The 24,331-nt window shown below is 33.9% G+C and overlaps 1 protein-coding gene across 9 annotated transcripts in view; it reads left to right on the forward strand.

The window, feature by feature from the left end:
- Nucleotides 1-24,331, forward strand: part of FAM172A (family with sequence similarity 172 member A) — a 508,558-nt gene that overhangs the window by 159,700 nt on the left and 324,527 nt on the right. The gene's annotated exons all lie outside the window — the stretch shown is intronic.

Here is a 24,331-nt window from a genome sequence, read left to right on the forward strand (position 1 = left end):
AAAAAAAAAAAGAAATCCAAAACTAATCCTGTTTACAATAGCCACACGTAAAATTAAATATCTAGGAGTTTAACGTAACCAAAGAAGTGAAAGATCTCTGCTGTGTAAACTATAAAACATGGATGCAAGAAATTGAAGAGTACACAAAATAATGGAAAGATATTGCATGTTCATAGATTGGAAAAAAGAATATTGTTAAAATGTCCACAGTACCCAAAGCAATCTACAAATTCAGTGCAATCTCTATCATAATACCAATGACATTCTTCACAGAAATAGAAAAAGAATCATAAAATTTATATGGAACCACAAAACACCCAGAGTAGCCAAAGTTATTATGAGCAAAAAGAACCAAACTGGAGGAATCACATTACCTGACTTCAAATTATACTACAGAACTATAGTAACCAAAATAGCATGATGATGGCATAAAAATAGACACATTAACCAATGGAACAGAGTAGGGAATCCAGAAATAAATACATACATCTACAGTGAACTTATTTTTAACAAAGGTACCTAGAACATAAATTGGAGAAAGGAAAGTCTCTTCAGTGAATTTTATTCTGAGCAAACTGACTATCCATATGCAGAAGAATGAAACTAGACCCCTCTCACCATATACAAAAATCAAATCAAAATGAATTTAAAAATTTAAGACCTCAAACTATGAAACTTCTACAAGAAAATATTAGAGAAACTCTCCAGGACATTGGACTGGGAAAAGATTTCTTGATTAATAACCCATAAGCACAAGCAACCAAAGCAGAAATGGACAAACAGGATCACCTCAGTTCAAAAAGTTTCTGCTTTCTGCCCAACAAAAGAAACAATCAAGTGGAGACAACCCACAGAATGGTAAATAATATTTGCAAACAATCCGTTGGACAAAGGACTAATAGCCAGAGTATATGAGGAGCTCAAACAACTCAACAGGGAAAAAAAAATATAATAATCCAATTTAAAAAGGTATAAAAGATGTAAATAGACTTTTCTTAGAAGGAAACATGCCAATGTCAGACAGGCATATGATAAGGTACCCAACATCATTGATCATCAGAGAAATGCAAGTCAAAACTACAGTGACTTACCATCTCATCCCAGTAAAAATGGCTTTTAATTTAATTTTGTTTATTTACAATTATTGTTTATTTTATTTTATTTTTGAGACCAAGTCTCGCTCTGTTACTCAGGCTGCAGTACTGTGGCACAAGCTCGGCTCACTGCAACCTTCAACTCCCACGTTCAAGCAATTCTTGTGCCTCAGCCTCCTGAGTAGTTGAGATTACAAGTGTGCACCACCACGCTCAGCTAATTCTTGTATTTTTTGTAGAGACAAGGTTTTACCATGTTGGCCAGACTGGTCTCAAACTCCTGACCTCAAGTGATCTGCTCACCTAAAATGGCTTTTGTTTAAAAGTTTGACAATAACAAATGCTGGTGAGGATGTGGAGAAAAGGAAACCTTTGTACACTGTTGATAGAAGGGTAAATTAGTACAACTATGGAGAACAGTTTGAAGGTTCCTGAATAAATGAAAACATAGATTTGTATATGATGTCTAACAATCCCACTGCTTGGTATATACCTAAAAGAAAGGAAATCAGTTTATTGAAGAGATATCTGCAACTCCCATGTTTATTCTAACACTCTTCACAAATAGCCAAGATTGGAGTAACCTAAGTGCCCATCAGCAGATAAATCAGTGAGGAAAATGTGGTACATGTATACAATGGAATACTATTCAGTCATAGAATAGCGTGAGATCCTGTCATTTGCAACAACATGGATGAGACTGGAGGTCATTATGTTAAATGAAATAATCCAGGCACAGAAAGACAAACTTCGCATGTCCTCACTTATTTGAAAACAAATTCAAATTTATTTATTCTCAGTAAATGAAATAGAGAGTTTATTTGGAATAAATTCTCAAGTAACAGGTAAAAACTAAAAGTTTAACTCAGGGAGATAGAAAATGGATTGATAGTTACCAGAGGCTGGGAATGATAGTGGGTTGTAGGGGAGGAAGGATAAAACTATAATGAGTTAGAATAAGGTCTTATATTTGGAGCACAGTAGGGTGATTGCAGTTAGCAATGATTTATTGTACATTTAAAAATAACTAAAAGAGTATAATTGGATTGTTTGTAACGCAAAGAAAGGATGAATGCTTGAGGTAATGGACACCCCATTTATACTGATGTAATTATTACTTATTGTATGCCTGCATCAAAGTATCTCATGTACCCCATAGATATATACACCTATGTACATACAAAAATTAAAAGAAAAAGAAAAGGATTTTCTAAATGCCTAAGAGATAACTTAAAACACAGTGGTAAATCCCTGGAAGGTATTGCAATTTAAGAGTATAGCTGGTAAGATATGAACCGAAGGACACACGTGATCTGTATCACACACAGTCTTTGGGACTGAGAGGTGGAAGCTAAAACTAAGAGCCCTAGATACAGATAGGACCCTGGAAGTTGCCACCTTTGTAATAAAAGGATGAACAGAGGGAAGGATCAGGTCATTGCTTAGAGGTGAAATGTTTCCAGCCAGGCTTCATGGCCAGTGCCTATAATCCCAGCTACTTAAGAGGCTTAGGTGGGAAGATCACTTCAGCACAAGACTTTGAAGATGCAGTCAGCTAAGATTGTGTGACTGCACCGCACCTGGGCAACAGAGTGGGACCTCATCTCTAAAAATAAAAAATAAAAATAAAATTCTGAAAAAGAGGGTTTCTTTGCTAGAGGTGCCAGGTAGGGTAAATAAACAACTTTTCTTGGGAAATAGGAGACCCAGACCCTAACCCACAAGTGGATTTGGATTGGCAGTTTTAATTTAGATGACACACTTAGTGTGAAAATCTTAAATACTGTAATTAATATAAAAATGGATTCTGGACTGATGAAACCCTTGGGGCACCTGGCAGAAGCAAGCATAAGATTGACATATAGGAACACTTTACAGTCTAGAACGAATCCCTACTGAAAAGGAATTCATAGTCAGCAACTACAAATTATATGAAGAAATGATTTGTCATAAAGAAAAGTCAGATCGTGAAACTATCATAGTTCAAAAGATAGATACTAAATTGAAAGCTAGAGCTAAGGAAGACAGTATGCAGAATATACCACAGAGGAAATGAGAAAAAAATATGACAGATAAAGTCATGGAAAATAGAATAACATATAATACTTTTGTATCAGATGTTTCAGAGAAACAACAGAAAAAAATAGGGGAAAAGTATGTATTAGTGGTTGAATGTTTTTGAGAGTAAAGGCATAAATCATGTTGCTGAAGAAGTATGGCATATCTAAGGCAAGATAAATGAAAATAAATGTACATTTAAATATATTAGAATAAAACTGTGAATCATGCATATAATTTTAAAAATCAAGTCAAATCGAGACATAGTATCAAAATGTGTTATTTTTTTTGTAATCCCTCCCAACCTGTTAGTCCTGTTCCTTAGATGTAATCATTTTCAGTACATTCAATACATTTTGGCACTACTTGTACTTACTATATCCATATTTTAAAATTATAATGCTTTCTTTTGATTTATCATTCACTTTCCGTTATGATAGAATCAGTAATCAACCTTTATAGTGCTACTTAATATTGCTAATGGCTGAGCCAGGTAGATAATATGATTGCTTTTCATTTTCGATGCAATATGTTTGTTTTCATGGAATTAATAATTTCCTAGTTTTTAATTTTTTCTGTATTATTAATTCAGATCTCCATTGGTCTCTTAATAATTTTTAACATGATTAAATTTGTCAGATAATCTCATAGTTTCATGTTATTCCTCTGGAGAACTCTCTTTTGGAACCCTTTGGACTCTGTTCCAATATTGACTGGTCACCTTAAAGAGAGAAAACTTTAGTTTCTTCTCTCTTGGCTTTGAGCTCCTGTTTCCTGTATCTAATAATCTGTGCTTTCTTGATATATGACCTCATTTTGTTGGAGCCATCAAATAGAATTTAAATTTTTGAACCCTTGCATTTCTGAAAAATGCCTTCAATCTACTTGTTCACTTTATCTTAAAGATTCAAAAGACACGGAATTTCAAGTGGAAAATAATTTTCATTGAAATTTGAAGGATTTGTTTCATTATCTTCTAGTTTTCAGTGTTTTAATTTGAAAGTCTGAACCCATTTTGGCCTTGAAACCTTTTGTTCCACTCTGTGTAAGATTTTCCTTCTCCCTGGTATTAAGAAGTGAATCATACTGCTTTTAAGAAATTTCCTGTGCCTTGATGTTTGAGTATTTCTTTCATTGTTTAGCTCATGGTGATTTCTTTCCAGTTATATTGTTCACTCATGATTCTTAGTTCTGATAAACTGTTTTTGTATTGTTTCTTGATAATTTTACACTTCTCTGTTTATTAAGGTCTTATGTGGTTTTGAGTTACTGGAATGAGTCTTTGTCTTATCCATTCTTATTTTTATTCTGTATTTCCAGTCATTTCTGAGAGATTGACTGCTTTTTGTTTTAGTCATTCTATAGAATTTTAAAAGTTCTTCATTCATATTTGTTAATGGAGCTCTTTTTTAAAATCATTATGCAGATTTCTGATTAGTACACCTGATTTGAGCTTTGTGTCTCTCTTCTCCCACTCTTGAATGTCCCACAGTCTAGTCCTTCTATAGATTACATTTCTTTTTTTCTTTTTTTTTTGAGACAGAATTTTGCACTGTCTCCCAGGCTGGAGTGCAGTGGTGCAATCTCAGCTCACTGCAACCTCTGTCTCCTGGGTTCAAGCAATTCTCCCTGCCTCAACCTCCCAAGTAGCTGGGATTACAGGTGCTCTCCACCATGCCCGACTAATTTTTGTATGGTTAATAGAGACAGGATTTCACCATGTTGGCCAGGCTGGTTTCAAACTCCTGATCTCATGTGATCCTCCCACCTCAGCCTCTCAAAGTGCTGGGATTACAAGTGTGAGTCAGTGTGCCTGGCCTATACATTACATTTCTGCGAAGGAAAAATCTATTGTCTCCTACAGTGTTGGCCACACAATGTCAGATAATGACCTGGTTTTTGGTTTTCTGGTGTCTTTGTTTTTTGGAGAGTAGGGTAACTGTACCTTACTTGAACTTACAACTGAAGCCCCTGTTTTTAGCATGATGTCCTACTCTTACATTCCAAAGTTTTCTTTGGAATTTCTGAGTATTTCTGGACTTCTGTGGCTGAGTTGGCTTACTTTTAGTCATGTTCTCCCTCTGGAGGCACTTAAGTTTGAATTTGTGCTGTAATGCCAAGCCGGTACCTATTCCTCCATCAACATATTCTTCTACAAATACATACAGGTGTGGCACCTGTATCCTCCATTCTCTCTTAGATCATTCGTTTGGTCCTGATGAGTGAATACCACCCCTCTTTTTTCTTTTTCATCTCTTTGCCTTTCATTCTTCTGTTCTTCCAATTCTTTCCCTTTTTTTCTTCTTCCTCTCCCCTTCCCCTCCCCTCCCCTCCCCTGTTCTCCCCTCCCTTCCTCTCTTTTTTCTTTTCTTGAGGCAGAGTGTCACTCTGTCACCCAGGCTGGAGTACAATGGCATGATCATAGCTCACTGCTGTCTTGACCTCCCAGGCTCAAATGATCCTCCCACCTCAGCCTGCTGAGTAGTTGGGAGTACAGGCACACTTTTTTTTTTTCTTTTTGGTGTGATGGGGTCCTACTCTTTTGGCCAGGCTGGTCTCAAACTTCTGAGCTCAAGTGATCCTCCTGCCTCGGCCTTCCAAAGTGCTGGGACTACAGGTGTGAGCCACCATGTGTGGCTTTTCTTTTTCTTCAATGAGTTTTTAGTGACATTTGTGGCAGGAATAGAGATAATCAAAAGAATTCAGTGTAGCATTTTAATCAAATTTTTTTTTACCTGGCCCTTCCTGTGACATGTAGGTAGTTCACTACAAATTGTATCTTTTTAAAATAAATAATGTTAAAGTAAATTTATATATAACCAAATTCTTTGTAAACCTCAAAGATGGCCTCCTTATGTAGCAATGTTCATCACACTAGAAAGTTTTAGGATTCTGTACTAGAAATAATTAAAATTATAATGAAACTAAAGACTATATGAAGTGTTACTTGACTGTGATGTGAATTGAATGCTTTGAAAGTTGAGTTAGAGTTTTTTAGTTTCTAAATCATGTCTCTTTTCATAAGCTATGGCTTAACTTTTCTATTCTGGCCATTGACTTTTTGATTTTTATTTTTTATTTCATTTTGAATTTTCCCCCTTTTTGATGAATGCATTTGAAAACCTGATTGAACATAGTATTAAGATTTTTTTCACAGTTGTTCATGGAGCCATTATAGATGGTTATCTGGAATATGGTATGACATTTTTCAGTAATTTCAGTAATAAATTTTTAATTAACACCTTCTTACCTACAGCCCTCAACTCCTAGTCTTCAAATTAAATACTGCAAGATCTTTCTATTTCAGCATAAGTATTTGATAAAATTGATGACAGGAAGATTTTAACAGGGTCGTAATGGATACCTATGGCGAGTAGATGATAATAAAATAAAAGTACTATATTAATATAGGGCATGGTTATTTTTAAGAAGAGTAATGCCATCTAGCTGCTTATGAGAAATTATGTAGTCTAAACAGAGTATAGAGTATGGCACAAGATTCTTGTTTAAGGTTTCAGAGAAAAAAATGTGAAAATTGCTTAGCACTTTTAAATATGGTTTTGTTCAGATAACTTACAGACTTTGATGCTTTTTTTGATAATCATTGAAAGTATTTGTGAAAATTAAATACTTATTAAAAACAAGGTACCATTTTTCAACATATCAGATTGGCACATTATAAATTACTTGGTAATAAATTGATACTATCATGTTCAAATATTAGTGAAAACGTAAATTGGAGTAATCATTTTAGATGGCAGGTTAGTAATATTTTCCAAAATTTTTAATTTGTATACTAATCTTTGACCTTAAATTTCATTTGTAGGACCTTACACCAGAGCAGTGCACAGAGTATACGTAGGGATGCTCACAACAGTACTTTGTTATAACACAAAAAATTCTAACCACCTAAACATCTACCAGTAGGGAACTATTTGATTTAATGATGGCGTATCATATCATGGAAGACTATGTAGCTATTAAAAAGAACAAGTTGTATGTGTATATATGTGCGTTCATAAATCCAGAAAGATATCTAAGAGTTAACAGGTAAAAACACATGAGCTAATTTGTTTAAAAAGTACACTTATACATGTATACACATTAACGTCCCTATAAGTTTGTGTGAGAAACCACAAAGTTTCTTCTTTTAGGTTTTATTTTCAATTTTTTTCTTTATTTTTGTTTTATTTTTTCTTTGAGTGGGTTTTACCTTTATATTTAAAAAGATTTTACTTTTATAATTAAAATATTTATTTTAAATAGCCATGAAATATGATTATTGGAATATCATAGTTATTGACTTAACTATTTCTAAGTGAACTTAACGTTTAATAAGTGTTTGAATAAAAAACTGCAAGCAACTCCTTTGAATGATTATCGGTTTTTTTCCCCTTAAAGAGTGGTTGAATTTAGGTCACTGGAATTTACATTTCCAAAAAAAAAATTTTTAATAAACATAATTTTTTTTCTCATTTGAAATATAAGACTTCTAAATGATAAGTTGAAACCAAGATCACTAATTCTAAACTTTAATAGTAAACTTTGAGATTAAATATAAATTAGTTAAATAAAATATGTTTTTACATTAGAGACTTTATAAAAGATTGTTGAAGCCAAAAATTCCAGAAAAGGTTAAAAGCTTAGCACATGACTGAGCTGACAAGGTATATGAGGCCACACCAGCCCCATGCCAGCAAAGAAAACAATGAGATGACAGCTCTAGTGTTTGGAGAGAGGTTGTTAACGACAGCTTATTCCTTTATGATTTCAACTCTTGACAGAAGACAGGTCTGCTTGTTGCATCATGGCAGATACATCATTACCTTCTGGCCCTGTCATGACTGAATGGGGTAGGGGGAGAAACTGTGCTTAGTTTTGAAAATCCAATTACCATCTAGAATTTTGGTCACTGTTTCTGAGATACATATGATAAGCCATTCTGCAATAGCTGTTTGCATCTAGATTGTCTCTAGTACTGAACTAATTAACTAATAAAGGATATGCTTAAGTTCTTTCTGTGGTCAAGTGAAGAGTAATCTGTGATTATATGGAGCACTTTGATATTCTGACACCATCCTAAGAAAAATATTACAAGGTCTCTTATGCCTGATACCTATCTATCCCTTTACCTATGTCTATACCTGGTTTCAAATAATTTTCACAGCCAACCTAAGCCTTTTCACTAAAAAGAGGAAAAACACAGAATTTTAAAACAATTAGATACTATTTTTACATGAAAAATATTGGTTAAAATTATGATTCGGTCTTTGTATTTCTCAATGATATACATATTTGAATTCTGTTTTTTTCTTGACTACCTAAGAAATGACTCTGGAGACTTAGAAAGAGAAAGAAAGGGTGTAGGTTTTTGAAAGTATGTCAAAAGCCCTGGGGTTTGTGTATGATCAGAATTTCAGTGGAAGTTGAAATGAGTTTAAATGCATAGACGGCAAACATAACAATCTTGTTTAATTTCTGTCATGTTCTTTTTTGAGTCACTCTGATATCTTTTTCAAATCTGCTTTTCTCTTGAGCTTTGTGTTACTATATCCATGATCTGGATTTTTTTTCTCCTTTTTATTTTGCTTTAAGTGTCGATCTCTTTTCTGTGGTCTTTCCTTTAATCAGCCGCAGCAATCTGAATTGCTGAATCAGAGCTGTTTTGGGAGTGTGAGAATGTGTAACATTGTGCAGAGTTAGATTTTCTGGGTAGAAGGTAACACCTCCTGCAGTTATAATCAATGCCTTGGACACATTCAAGGATCGGAGAAGCTGTGACTTGCTTCAGGGTTAAACTTTTAATATAACTTCCCTAGAGGAAAGTGTCATCAATAAATGGAATAATTAGTTGACAGTTCTTGAGTAGCTTAGGTTTAAATTCAAAAGATTAAAGATAGGTCAGGATTGCATTTCTCACTGTACTTCTGGTTTCTGGTGTTTTTAGCCTTTATTTTTATATTGAACTTTATTTGAAAAACTTAATTACTTCCATTCTTTATCAGCTTATCCCCTGAGTTTCTTTAACTTGAGAACAACCAAAGTAGAAAGAATGTTAGCTTTTAGTAGTAGGAAATAGTCTAAACTTGAAGTAACTGAGACACTAAACTATAAATTAGGAAATTTGTTTATGAAAGTATAGTTTGCACTTTAGGCTTAAATCAACAAGTCTTAGATTAAATGTATTCTATTTACATAATCAGTAAAATAAGATATTTTAAAGAAAATAATGTTATCCATGTGAACTTAAGGGTAAATAATAGCATCCACAGGAATTGTTCAGTCTGCTTTTGATGCTATTTGCTTCTGATATTCTGATATTATTTCATTTTATTCAATTGTTTAGTTGATGTAAATAAAAGGAGTTTTTAAAATATTAATTTCACTATAAATTGCCTATTTCAATACATATTAGAAATTCTAAGTAATACCTAATAATAGGTTAATGATTTAATGTGAAAAAGATATATCAACTAATTATTTATTTACAATGTGACATCCTTAAATTAAGACTGAATTTCAACAGTGGTTCCTGGATAGTAACAGAACAGTATTTTAACTCTTTTTATCCAGAATGTATAATCTTTTGTTTTACTAGACAGAAAACAAATTATGACTAAATTTTATAGTGAAGTGTGAGAATTAGGTGGAATATAATCGGTATACTTTGCCTATTTAGACTCATGTACTTTCATATTTTAAAATGAATATGCTATTACCAGTTTACTCCAAATGTAAATATAACTTGTAACCCTGTACTACTAAGTATGCATTCAGATGTCAACAATCTTAAAATATGTATTGTTGCTTTGTGTTTATAATTCTTATTGGAAAGATGGTACCATGTTTATGAAATGGATACTCAGGAATGAGTATGCCTTAGGAAGATTAAAGTTTTTGGAAGAAGGTTAGTTAATAATGAAGAGCACGAAGTATGTTAGGTATATACTCTGCGTTCAAAACAGCTGATATAATTTCAAGCCCATTCACATTTGACTTTCTAAGATAATAAGATTTAATCCATATTAGGTTAGCAATGCCATGTAGAAATGTCATAGCATAGTAAACTATTATGTTTTGTTACCTACAGTATAACTTAGGATGATGAATGTACATGCTATAAAATGCTGAATGAAAATAAGTTATTTCACAATTTATTATTTTATAAATGAAAACTACAGAATAAAATGTTAATAGTACTGAATACTATTAATATTCTTCAGCACTGTGATTACTGAAGAATATTAATATTTGTAAGAAGGTCTCATTTGGCTTTTTATTTCTATAGTAGTACAGTGGTAGTGATAGATGATATAAATATTTCTCCAAAGGAAACTTATTTTAAAATTTTGGGAATATACTGTTAAGTAGGCAATACAGCTTTGCTTTTCCTTTTGATAATGAAAACCATTCCTTTTGTTATAATTTTCAGTTTTCCCATATTTCATAGTGTTACTGAGCCTTAGCCATTTAAAAATAATTCTTTTAAATTCTTATCTTTATGATTATATATGTAGATTAAAAACTTAGTTTAGAAATAAGGGACACAACTTAAAATATCTTTATGCATTTATGTATTTCTGTTAGGATGCAACATGAACATAGGATGTTAAATAACTCAATAATAAGGATCAATTTATTTCTTAATTATTAAAAGACATATTTGGAAACATCTGTGATTACACACATATACACAAGCATGCCTGCCTACATGCATGCAAATATGTGTATATATTAAAATTCCAAATTGATAACCTAGTAGGTTTGATATTTAAAAAAAAAAACAAATATTATTTGATAGACTTAGCAATTCTATTGGGAAATAAGTACTTGCTTATTCATACCATGAGCTGCATATTTGAATAAAATTATCTTTTCTTACAATGAATTGGTCTTGAAAATATTTAAGAGAACATATATCCAGAGAAGCAGATGCCAAGAATATTTTTAAACTTTTTTTTTTTTGTAATATATTTTATTGCGTGTTAGGTTTTGGGGTACATGTTAGGAACATGCAGGATTGTTGCATAGGTACATACATAGCAATGTGGTTTGCTGCCTTCCTCCCTATCACCTATATCTGGCATTTCTTCCCATGTTATCTCTCCCCAACTCCCCATTCCCTGCTGTCCCTCCCCTAGTTTCTCCTCACAGACCTCAGTGTGTGATGCTACCCTCCCTGTGTCCATGTGTTCTCATTGTTCGACACCCGCCTGTGAGTGAGAACTGGTACCACTCCTTCTGAAACTATTCCAAACAATCCAAAAAGAGGAATCTTTCCCAAATCATTTTATGAGACCAACATCATCCTGATACCAAAACCCAGCAGAGATTCAACAAGAAAAGAAAACTTCAGGCCAATATCCATGATGAACATAGATAGAAAAATCTTCAATAAAATACTGGCAAACTGATTGCAACAGCACATCAAAAAGATTATCCATCACGATCAACTAGGCTTCATCCTGGGGATGCAAGGATGGTTCAACATATTTTTAAACTTTCCTAAGGACAGTTTAATGTACTTCTTAGTTTGTACTTTCTGATATTAAGAAATTGTCTTTTCATTAAACTTTTCAGGCACAATTACTTGGTATTATAATGGCTTAAAAAGGTATTGCACTTTTGAACTGTGTGTGTTGTTTGTGATCAAAACTTAAGTTAAATATTTCTGTGAGAACAAACTTAAGGTACTGGTAATTGCCTTTTTTCCTGGAAATTAACAAATTATAACATCAAAGCTTGTATAGCAAGGTAGGTAGTAGGTCATTTGCTGCTTGCAGACATTTTCTCTCTCTCTCCAGGATGCATTTGTTTAGTTTCTCTCACTTTCTGCCTGTGGCACTCTATGGTGAAATTCAGACTTGCTCTTTCCCTCCATGGAATCTCTTGGGTGGAGGATAACTTATACAAAATTAATAAATGGTGTTCCTTTTTCATTACCATTCATCCATGGCAATTTGCAGCGTTCACTTTAGACCAAAAAAAAAAAAAAAAAAAAAAATTGAGTTGTGTAGGAAGCACTTAACAACAGTATATTAAGTTTAAAGCTATGAGTCAGTTTTAAAAAGAAAATATATTTTGAGATAGTCAATACTATATAAACAATAAAATAGTGACCGAATAATTTCTCAGGTTCCTCTATTTATTATTTTGGTGTAATAAAATTAGAAAATTTAATATTAAAATGAAAAATTGGCATAGTGTTTATTTTTTGTGATTAAATGAATTAGTCCATTTAACTAGAGACGCATTTTAGTTATTTGAATTTGCCTGTTAGATATTTAATTTTTACTCTTCAAGTAAATTATTTGCTTAAGCATTTTGTTGTAACACATTTTAGAAACAATTTTCTTAAGTGAGATAACAATTGGCATGAATAATGTTAACCTGTTGTTGTATTGTGTTTTTCATGATGCTCAAATCTGTATAAATGTCATGAAGAGTGGGATTCAAGATTGCTTTTGAAGAGAGACTACATTTGGCCCTCTGTTTCCATGGGTTTTGCATCTGTGGGTTCCACAACCATGGATTCATCCAACCACGGGTTAAAAATACTCAAAAAAATGTTTAAATGAATGGTTGCATCTGTACTAAATATATACAGACTTTTTTCCTTGTCACTATTCCCTAAACAATACAGTATAACAACTGTTTACATTGTTTTAGGTATTATAAATAACCTAGAGATGATTTAAAGTATACAGAAGAATGTATGTAGGCTATAAGCAAATACTATACCATTTTATACAAGGCACTTGAGCATCCATGGATTTTGTTATCCGTAGAAGGTCGTGGAAAAAATTCCCAATAGATTTTGAGGGAAAACTACACAAACACACTCTCTCTCTTTCTCTCTACCCCCTTCCTCATCCCTACACACAGACACAGACACACGTACACAATTGGATATTCCCTTTGTTTTTAATCCCTGAGAACCTTTTATCGTAGCTCTAATACTGTTTTTTATGGTCATTTTTCCTTACATTTAGATGTATTTGAATTGTTTTCAGACAAATAGTTTAACATTAAATATTGGTTTAATAGAAAAATGGTGATCTGAGAAGATACAAATTTGGTGGTTAGGGGAGGGATTGAAATGGAGTTTTTTTCTTTTCTTTTTTTGAGATGGACTCTCGTTCTGTCGCCTAGGCTGGAGTGCAATGGTGTGATCTCGGCTCATTGCAACCTTTGCCTCGTGGGTTCAAACAATTCTCCTTCCTCAGCCTCCCAAGTAGTTGAGATTATAGGCGCCCACCACCATGCCCAGCTAATTTTTGTATTTTTAGTAGAGACAGGGTTTCACCATGTTGGCCAGGCTGGTCTAGAACTCCTGACTTCTTGATTTGCCCGCCTTGACCTCCCAAAGTGTTGGGATTATACAGGCGTGAACCACTGTACCCACCCGATATAGAGTTTCTTACTTTGCAGGATAAGGGGTTAACTATAAATTACTCTGTAATGTGATGATGATACACTGTTGTTGTCACATGTATATTGTTGTTTTTGTTTATAATAAAATCACTTAGGCTTTTTCACATTTAAAAAAGACTTTGAAGAAGCTTATAGAAGAAAGCCACATAATTGTCTTTTTTTTGCTTCTGTAACTCAATTTGTTACTCTTAATGTATAGGAATGATGCAGTTCAGCCTCCTAAATATAGTAGTTTTAGGAAGCACTATATTATTTTATTTAGAGTATATGTACCACACTTAAACCTGTAACAACTTGAATTATAATAGTGATCCCATTTTGGCAAATTTTATGGGTACACAGCTGTTGCCCACTAAACTGTAAGCTCATTGAAGGTAGGGGCTGTACATTTTTGCAGTTTCCTGGGATTACAGTTTATTGGACAGAAACACAGGCTTTGGGGTTAAACACTCCTAGTTAACAATTTTGGCTTTATGGCTTATTGTGCAATTTGGTCAAATGTTTTGAATTGTCTTAGTCTCAGTTTTCTAATTCATATAGAAACATATTACCAAGATCATAGAATTATCCCAAAGATTAAATGATAAAATATATGAAAAGCACTTATCATTGTGCCTAAAGCTGATTCTTTAAACTTGTTATGGATGGAAGAATAAATGAATTTTAATTAGCAAAGAGAGAAGTATGATGATTTATTGGCAGGCACCATCCTTTTTGTTAAAGCTATTGAAAGAAAATAGTGTATGACTACAGTTTTCCTTTCTTACATAGGAATGTGATATATATAAATTCTTATAATGGTAGTCACATGATGAATGTTTAATGAGCGTTGATAGTGACAGAGGTCAAGATGGTAATTATTTAATGTTTTGTTTTGTTTCACCTCATTTCCTCCACAAATCTTGAAACTGTATATTCGGATTCCTTATAACAGCATTATTGGATGGGCCTCTTCTGGGCTGCAAGTCGTATTGGCAGTGACTTTTTCACTATTGGCAGTGAGTTTTTTCAGGATCCATATTATTAGCTAAAGACTCAGAGGTCATGAGATTAAGTTCGTTTTAGCACTGCCTTGGAGGTTTACATAGGCCACTAATATCCTCCAGGAATGACTATTTATAGAAAATAGAGATGTAAGAGTTCTGAAAATGATTCTTTCTAAACTCATAGCAAAAATTTTGTTCTAACTTTACTCTGTCTAATCCATTCTTCTATCCTTTATTAATCCTCCATTTCATCTGTAGATCCATCGAGTATTTATTGAGAGGCAAATACTATTCTAAGCTTAAGGAGATAAAGTTGTGAGTAAAGAATAGTACCTGTCCTCAAGACATTGTAGTTTAATGAGGGGAGACAAGCAAAGAAAATTCCATACAGTGTCATATGTTCCAAAAACTATAAGTGTAGGGTACCATGGGTAAGCATATTGAAGGAAACTTTTAAGTCTATCTGTCACTCCATAATGCCTTTCAGTATAAGTAGGTACTTGAAGGTGGGGACGGTATTTCAGATGGAGTGATTAGTTGAGTAAAGCTTGAGCATAGAGTTAGCTGTGTGTGAGAGAGTGTAACATTGAGGCTGCAGAGATCATCAGGGTCTGACATGTTCTTTTAAGTTATCTGAAATTATCTTAAGAGTTATGGAGCATCACTGAAGTGTTTCTAAATAGTGAAGTGACATGGTTAACTTTGTGTTTGTTTTAGAAAGTTAATTCTATCAGTAGTCTGCAGAGTGGATTGAGTGACCAATAAGATACTGCTGAGCTAATATATATGAATGAAATGGTAGACTGAACTATTGAGGAACCAGTAGGCATGTATTGAACGGTAGAGGAAAAAAAAAGATAGATTAAGAATAGTGCGGACCAATAGGACTTGATGATTGATTGATTGTGGAAAGTGAAGGAAAGGATAGAATTAAATATGACACCTGGGTTTCTGACTTCCATAATGGGGGAAATGGTAGTATCATTAATTAAGCCAGGAAGCATTGAAGAGGAGTGAGGTTTTATTTTTGAGATACTTGAGAATCCCATTTTAGACATGTTGTTTTTAAGGTGTATATTCTGTCATACTCTGCCTAAACCATTTGTATGACACAATGCCTTTGACCCTACTTTCTGACTCTCTGTTTCATATCCTGCTCTTTCATTCATAGGTATGCTGGATCACATAGATGCTTTGAAGAATTAATTTAGCTATGAGTCTAAGCCCTCTGTTATGAAAATGCAAGAAAAGTCATAACTAATCATAATATAAGCAGTATCTCCTAATGTCATGCAGATTAACTTGCATTGTGGTTTAACTTACTGTTACTTGTATATTTCTTTTCTCCGAACATCTTTGTTGAAAAACTACTAAGCAAGATGTACATTAGATAATAGTGGAAAAAATTGTAAATGGTAGTTGACATGGTCTTATAAAACCTACAATGAGACTGAAGAAACATCTTCAGTATTTCGTGTGTTTAGTCAGATGAAATCTGTCTACTATTGTTATATAATAATGTAGAAAAGGGATCACATATATAGATATTTATTTTGTTTTTGTCTTCTATATATGGATATTTAATATAATACTCTACAATTTATGATACTACAATATTGTTCTTGCTGTTTTTTCCCAAAGCAATGATGCTATATTTAACTTTTAAAATTGTGTCATAGGGAAGGTACATTATATTCGTAATGACATAGTAATTTTCTTATCTCTTTAATGATGGTGGTGTGCTAGATGTTCTGAATTTGTCTTCCTAGATCTTAATTGATTCTATATATTCTGTTCTTATAATAGTTTTTCTGACACAAGCATGCCTCACTTTAAGAAATCAAAATATACAAAAAATTTCACAAACATCTTTTTAAAAGGTAATTCTATGTTTTCTAAAGTTTTCCTCCTAATTACAAAAGAAATATTGTTCTGCAAAAGATATCACAGAGATTTAAAAATATTAAATTTTTTTATATTAATATATTAGTAGATCATTCACTGCTTGGGTAATAGAGAGAAGAGGTTGCTATGCTAAAGTGTGACTATTATTTGAAAATGCAGAACTAGTGAAGTGCCTAGCACATATACACATTCAGCAGCTTTCCACTCCATATGAATGTTCCAGTTCCAAAATGTCAGGATATTAACAGGTCCAACCATGTCATAAGTAAATTCCTTGTGAGAGAAGACTTTGAATGAAAAGAGCAAGTGTGGAGTAGGCAGTACATGTCTAGTCAAATGGAGATCCTCTGTTTACACAGAAATTAGAAAGGCAGAAGCTAGACCTTTGGTCAGCCCTGTGGATCGGGGAGCATAGGAAGGTTGGCGAGAATGGTGGTTAGTGAACTGTAAGGTGAGAATAAAGTAATAGGCTTCAATACACAGATTCCTGCTGGGATAAAGAATATGCTTATTTCCCATATCTCATTATATTTGTGTCCTTTTTAAACATTACTCGTTATTTGGAGAGAGCACCACTTAGACCTTTTGTTCACATGGCCATCACTTCTGATCCCATCTTGCCTTTTCTAAAGTTTGTCTGGAAAGACAGTACAGTACTTCCTTGTAGGCTTATAGTGCTATTTCTCTCACTGACTTGCTCTGGGCCTTAGAATAGTTATTTAGCCTAGTTAGACATCTATTTCTTCTTCAGGGAAATAAGGGAAACATACTTAGAAGAGCTCTAAAGTGTTGGTAGCATTGATCATTTTCAAGTACCTACAAGGCTGATTTTATATTTATAAGCATCCAATTAAATGATGAATTTGGAAGTCTTTTCTTTGTGTTGTTATAAAAGCAATCATTGAAAACTTGATGTAAATGTTAAATTCACTGAGTGACATGTATTTATCAAAGGTACTTTGATGCTTTGGTAGGAAAGTTATTTACTCGTTAGTATTAGCATTTGTAAAAGTACTTTAAGGCTACATATTAATGAGATCATTCAGGATATGCTGTCATAAGTTATTTAGAGAATGAAACATGATTTTTGAAAATGAAATGAATTTATTTTTAGTCTAGACTTTATAGAATTCCTGACCTTGATTTCAGTTTCCAGGTCTTACCCAGAAAAGAACATCTAATCATGTTCATGCTAGTATCTGATGTTTCAAGTCTTTAATAGCAAAAGGTAAAACCAGCAGGTTAAAACTACTCTTACTGAAATCATAAATTCTAGAACTACTTACACCTAAAATGAAGTCAAATAAATTCTGATAGGCAAAAAATAGAAGGACTTATAAAACCATAATTACCTAATTTAACTTTTACTACCAACTTAAATTGTTTGCTTATATTAAACATGCATGATTTAAATAATGTATTGAGTGGTTAAGACTATGAATTAACATTTCAGGATTGAAAAAAAAAAACTGATCACTTTTTCTATATAGTTTTGATTAGAACATGATCAATACTAGGTATATTAAAATTTTTATCTCCCAAACTGACATTTCCATTTTTTTTTAGACAAAGTCTCACTCTCTCACCCAGGCTGGAGTGCAGTGGCATAATCTCTGCTCACTGTAACCTCTACCTTCTGGGTTCAAGTGATTCTCCTGTCTCAGTCTCCTGAGTAGCTGCGATTACAGGCATGTGCCACCAAGCCTGGCTAATTTTTGTATTTTTAGTAGAGACAGGCTTTCACCATGTTGGTCAGGATTGTCTCGAACTCCTGACCTCGTGATCCACCCACCTCAGCTAATTTTTGTCTTTTTAGTAGAGACAGGGTTTCACCATGTTGGTCAGGATTGTCTCAAACTCCTGACCTCGTGACACACCTGCGTTGGCCTCCCAAAGTGTTGGGATTACAGGCGTGAGCCACTGCGCCCAGCCTGACATTTCTATTTTGTAGCTGCTGAAAAAAGAAGGCATAGGGAGAATTATGGCCATAAAAAAGATTAAAAAAAGAATACAATTATGATCCAAAGCATTCATCTTTCTTTTATAGTATGCAATATATAGTAATCATATATTAATTACCACTGGGCAGTGGTAATATTCAACAATTATACTTTTTTGTTTACTGCCAAGTAACATTAGTTATTATTTACAAATTAATTTTAATCACTGAAAAATTGCTATTGATAACTATTCAGACATTTTCTGAGAATAAAATTTACTCGTTGGTGGTATAACAAGTTTTTTCTTGAGACATCCTTATCTCTTACTGAGCATTGCTCCTCTCTTTCCAAAGACAGAGAATAAAATGAATTTCATAAACCTTTTCATAAAACTCTTCAAGTTCTGCATAGACTTCCATAATCTCTCGCTGTGTATTCTAGCAATCACACATTTTGAATGGGGTAAATTTTTTCTTAGGAGAGGAAATACCCACTTGGAAGTATTAATGAAGAGAAAATTTCATTTAGAATAATTAGAAATATTCTGGAGTTTTAAGAAAGAACATAAGTTTTCATCTTGCCTTCTTATTGTGAGAACAAAATTATAAGCTACCTTTCAGTTTAACTATTTGTTACTATTCCAAGACATACTTTTAGTATACCATGTTCAAGTATGATAAATATACTGAAATATACTTTTATTTATATACTGAAATATATTGAAAATCACATTTTGTTACTCAACTGAATTACCAATTTAAGGAATTATTATTCAAATGGAATTCTATTCAAATGAAGATTTAATGCAATAGACCTTGATTTTTCTGTTTGAATTTGCCAACATTTTCCACTTCATTCTTTTCTTTTTCTGCCATATTAAAGCCAGTAGACTTGTAGAAAAAACAAAATAACAGCATCATAAAAATTTTCTAAATAATTTTGAACTCAGATTCTGTTGTCTTTGAATAAGGTTTAATGTGAGAATAAAATGAATTTTTATTTCTTATCAGATATGAAATATTTTAATTTGTGAAATTTTTAGATAACTGGTACTTTGTATGCATTATGAAGATTCTCTTTGGATGTAATTAACAATAGAACATATGCATGGAGTTGTTTAGTACAGTGCAATTTACCTAGAATAATGATGGCCATCATTAATTCATATTTTGTCCCTTGCCTACCTCTCCCACCTCATATATAACCATCAATATCTCTCTATTCCCCTACATTAAACCCTTCAGGAATACTTAAAATGTGCCCACAAGCTTGTTATGCTTCCTCTGGCCTCTATGCTTTGTACATGCTGTTCCTTCTACCAACACCAGCACCATCACTACATTTACCATCATCATTAGCTTCCTAAATCCACCTTCAACTCTATATTTGCCCAAAATTACCTTCATATGCTTAGATACCATCGCATCAAGGAACCTTTTCCTGCCCTAGTTGACTGGGTTAGGTCCCCTCTGTGTTTCCCTATAGTACTGTTACTTCTTTTCCTCATAAAAATTTTATTTTAATAGGTTTATGGGGAACAGGTAGTGTTTGGTTACGTGTCTTGAGTTTTTTAGTGGGATTTCTGATATTTTGGTGCACCCATCACCCAAGCAGTGTACACTGTACCCAATGTGTAGTCTTTTATCCCTCACCTGCCTCCCACCCTTTCCCCAAAGTCCCCAAACTCCATCGTATCATTTTTTTAAATTTATTTTTTATTGCATTTTAGGTTTTGGGGTGCATGTGAAAAACATGCAGGATTATTGCATAGGTACACACATGGCAGTGTGATTCGCTGCCTTCCTCCCTATCACCTATATCTGGCATTTCTCTCCATGCTATCTCTCCCTACTCCCCACTCCCTGCTGTCCCTCCCCTATTTCCCCGCAACAGACCCCAGTGTGTGATGCTCCCCTCCCTGTGTCCATGTGTTCTCATTGCTCAACACCCACCTATGAGTGAGAACATGCAGTGTTTGATTTTCTGTTCTCGTGTCAGTTTGCTGAGAATATTGGTTTCCAGGTTCATCCATGTCCCTATAAAGGACACAAACTCATCATTTTTGATGGCTGCATAGTATTCCATGGTGTATATGTGCCACATTTTCCCTGTCCAGTCTATCATCGATGGGCATTTGGGTTGGTTCCAGGTCTTTGCTATTGTAAACAGTGCCGCAATGAACATTTGTGTGCATGTGTCTTATAGTAGAATGATTTATAATCCTTTGGATATATACCCAGTAATGGGATTGCTGGGTCAAATGGAATTTCTATTTATAGGTTCTTGAGGAATCTCCACAGTGTCTTCCACAATGGTTGAACTAATTTACACTCCCACCAACAGTGTAAAAGTGTTCCTATTTCTCCACATCCTCTCCAGCATCTGTTGTCTCTAAATTTTTTAATGATTGCCATTCTAACTGGTGTGAGATGGTATCTCAGTGTAGTTATGATTTGCATTTCTCTAATAACCAGTGATAATGAGCATTTTTTCATATGTTTGTTGGCCTCAGGTGTGTCTTCTTTTGTAAAGTGTCTGTTCATATCCTTCGCCCACTTTTGAATGGGCTTGTTTGCTTTTTTCTTGTAGATCTGTTTTAGTTCTTTGTAGATTCTGGATATCAGCCCTTTGTCAGATGGGTAGATTGAAAAAAATTTTTCCCATTCTGTTGGTCATCATATCATTCTTATGCCTTTTCATACTCACAGCTTAGCTCCCACTTATGAGTGAGAACATAGGATGTTTGGTTTTCCATTCCTGAGTCACTTCACTTAGAATAATGGTCTCTAATTCCATCAAAGTTGCTGCAAATGCCATTGTTTTGTTCCTTTTTATGGTTGTCACTCCGTTTTCTTCAATATAATTAGGAAGGACCATTTATTATACTATGAACAAGAAGTCCAGAGCAGGTTAATTCAAAGGTGCAACAATATCATCAAATATCCCACTCTTTCTCACGGAGCCTAGCTGTCATTGACATGTTGGTTTTCTCTTCCTGGTTACAGAATGGCTGCAGGATAGCAGGGATCGTATTCTGACAGGCCAAAGCACAATATTAAAAGAGGGGCTGTCTTTACTCACCTCTTTAAGAGTGAAAAAACCTTTGCAGAGGGTCTCCAGTAGGCTTCCCTTCACATATCATTGGCCAGAGCACACACATGTCCATATATAACACAACTACACATGAAGAGATTAGGCCCACGATGACTACGTAAGACCAATTAGGATGTAAGCTGAGGAGGACCTGGAAATGGGGTCATTCCTTCCATTGCATGGAAGGAGGCGAACAAAATAAGACCTCTGCTAATAAGAAAAAATGGGGAAATGGTTGTTTTGTAGGCAACTACCATAGTTAGTGTTGTTTTTAGTCTTTTTCAAAATCGTCTGTTGTCCATTTATTTTCATCTAAATTTGAGAATATCTTTATCATTCCCTTTTACAGTCCGTTGAAATAATGAAGAATTTATAGGTTATTTGTGTGTATCTGTGTTTGGGGGAAAATATTTTAAGTCTTATGTTTTTCAACCATGTACATGATTAAATATGCATTATTAAGTTATATAGAGTTTAAAATAGTTCTTTATAAAACTATATATATTCTTTCTTAGGTTAGTTCCTAGGAATTCTATGGTTTTATGGCTGTTTTAAAGGGGATTATATTTTCTGTTGAGTTTGCCCTGTTTCTTTTGAGTGTGTGACAGCCCGAATCTCACTCTGTGCCCAGGCTTGAGTGCAGTGGCACTATCTCTGCTCACTGCAACCTCCACCTCCCAGGTTCAGGCGATCCTGCCTCAGCCTTCTGAATAGCTGGGACTACAGATGTGAGGTGACCTTCCTGGCTAATTTTGTTGTTGTTGCTGTTGTCTTTGTTTTTTATGCCATGAATATTACTTCTTTTATTATTATTGTACTTTGAGTTCTGAGATACATGTGCAGAATATTCAGGTTTGTTACACAGGTATACACATGCCATGGTGTTTTGCTGTACCCATCAACCTATCATCTACATTAGGGATTTCTCCTAATGCTATCCCTCCCCTAGCACCCCAACCCCTTCAGGCCCTGGTCTGTGACGTTCCCCTCCCTGTATCCATGTGTTCTCATTGTTAACTCCCACTTAAAAGTGAGAAGATGTGGTGTTTGGTTTTCTTTTCCTGTGTTAGTTTACTGAGAATTATGGTTTTCAGCTTCATCCATGTCCCTGCAAAGGACATGAACTCATCCTTTTTTATGGCTGCATAGTATTCCATGGTGTATATGTGCCACATTTTCTTTATCTAGTCTGTCATTGATGGGCATTTGGGCTGGTTCCAAGTCTTTGCTATTGTGGACAGTGCTGCAATAAATATACGTGAGCATGTGTCTTTATAGTAGAATAATTTGTAACCCCTTGAAGTAATGAGATTGCTTGGTCCAATGGTATTTCTGGTTCTAGATTCTGGAAGAATCGCCACACTGTCTTCCACAGTGGTTGAACTGATTTTCACTCTCACCAACAGTGTAAAAGTGTTCCTATTTGTCCACATTCTCTCCAACATCTGTTGCTTCCTGACTTTTTAATGATCGCCATTCTAACTGGTGTGAGATGGTATCTCATTGTGGTTTTGATTGGCATTTCTCTAATGTCCAGTGATGATGAGCTTTTTTTTCCATATATTTGTTGGCCACATAAATGTCTTTTTTTGAGAAGTGTCTGTTCATATCCTTTGCCTACTTTTTGATGGGGTTGTTTTTTTCTTGTAAATTTGTTTAAGTTCCTTGTAGATTTTGGATATTAGCCCTTTGTCAGATGGATAGTTTACACATACCACATTTTGTTCAAATACGTTGTTTACTTCTCTGTTTCCAATCAAAGGATAAAACTCTTGAAAACAGAGTATCTGATTTAACAGTAAATCCTCAGCTTACATGTAGGGCAGGGCACAGTGATTTTTGAAAAATTGTTGTTGAATAAAACCTTTTCAAACAAACTCCAGACCAGTATTTACTTCTGATCTTCATTGTCTTCCATGAAAAGCATTTCCAATTATGTAAGTGGGATGGGTTGGAAAACACAATTTGCTTTTGGAAAATCACTTTAAATTCAACTTTATTGGTATAAATATATTTCGTAAACTGAAAAATTGCTCCAACTATATGTGCTTGCATAGATATATACTTAATGCATATTTGTCTGCCTATAGATAAACCTCTGTCTACTTATCTTCAAATAAGTTTTGGACAGTATTCATCATCATCAACATTATGTTTATTGGTGCTTTAGTTAATTTGCATTTCCATGTCACCAAACACCACAGTGCTAAGTGTAGGACATCTAAGAACATTCTAATCACTTTCTGTCTATCTAACAAGATACCTGTTTTAGTGCTCATCACTTCCCTTTCTTGGCACACACATGATGTTTAAAGGGAGAAGTTTTTTTTAGTAATAGGTTATTTGAACAACTGACTCACTAAATTTCTGAAAATATGACAGCAAACTCTCATGAACCAATATGAGATAGTTTCAGCACACCACTCTTCTTAATAAGTATGTACGTAGTGGAAGTATTCATGTGGCAAAAAACTCCAGCTATCTCCATTACCACCAGCAGTAAAATGGTAACCCTAATTTTAGTGGTAATTATAATTATACATACATTAATAGTATATTTATGAATATAATTGTATAAATTCAAATCTTAATTCTAATTAAGAATACATTAATTGTATAGACATACATTAATTGTATATTTATAAATATAATTATGTAAATTCAATTCTTTTTTTTTTTTTCCCATTTATTTATTTTATTGTATTTTAGGTTTTGGGGTACATGTGAAGAACATGCAAAATTGTTGCATAGGAACACACCTGGCAGTGTGATTTGCTGCCTTCCTCCCCATCACCTACATCTGGCATTTCTCCCCCTGCTA

This window comes from Cebus imitator, unplaced genomic scaffold, assembly GCF_001604975.1.
Source record: "Cebus imitator isolate Cc_AM_T3 unplaced genomic scaffold, Cebus_imitator-1.0 Scaffold511, whole genome shotgun sequence".
NCBI classification, from domain to species: Eukaryota; Metazoa; Chordata; class Mammalia; order Primates; family Cebidae; genus Cebus; species Cebus imitator.